The following is a 705-nucleotide window of genomic DNA, read 5'->3' as shown; positions in this document are numbered from 1 at the left end:
TTTGGGTTTGCTGTTCTCTGTCTTTTTCTGAGAGGTCCATCAAACAGCATTTTGACAGAGCTAGGGGGAAATCTTTCTGTACCAAAATTTTTTGTCTAGCCATTTTTTAAAACAGCGTTGATGGTAAGACTACCCTGAAAGATTGTTCTAATCACATTAGTAGACGCTATGTCTGCCTGAGTTCCATGTAAAATGTATTCACCTGTAGTTGACATCTCTTGAGAAAACAAAGGCTATGGGGATGGGTCCACAGCACAGAAGAGATCAAAGGGAAATCTCAGTTGAGGTGATGAAGAACTTGTTGAACAATCATTAATCTCTAAATGTTAGATCTCCTTGAAGCAAAATGTATAAAAACCCTGATTTCTTTTATGTTCAGGGAGCCTCTTTTCATAGAGGTATCCCCTTTACTGCTGCGCACCAATAAAGGAATTTTGCTCTAAACGGTCTCTCGTGTCCGGCGAAGCTATTGGCAGTCATCTCTGGGCAAGAACCCCGTTTTGGGTCCAACAAAGGAGTTGCGTTGTTGGACTGCCTCTGTCTTCTAGAGCAGTGTTTTTCAACCTCGGCAACTTTAAGATGGGTGGATTTCAACTCCCAGAATTCCTTAACCCCTGGGGAATTCTGGGAGTTGAAGTCCACCCATCTTAAAGTTGCCAAGGTTGAAAAACACTGCTCTAGATCAAACAGTTGATGTTACAAAGG

This window comes from Python bivittatus, unplaced genomic scaffold (genome assembly GCF_059951505.1).
Source record: "Python bivittatus isolate LINGU-HERP-01145 unplaced genomic scaffold, Pbiv_v1 ctg000370_np1212, whole genome shotgun sequence".
Taxonomy (NCBI): domain Eukaryota; kingdom Metazoa; phylum Chordata; class Lepidosauria; order Squamata; family Pythonidae; genus Python; species Python bivittatus.
This window is presented reverse-complemented; position numbering follows the sequence as displayed.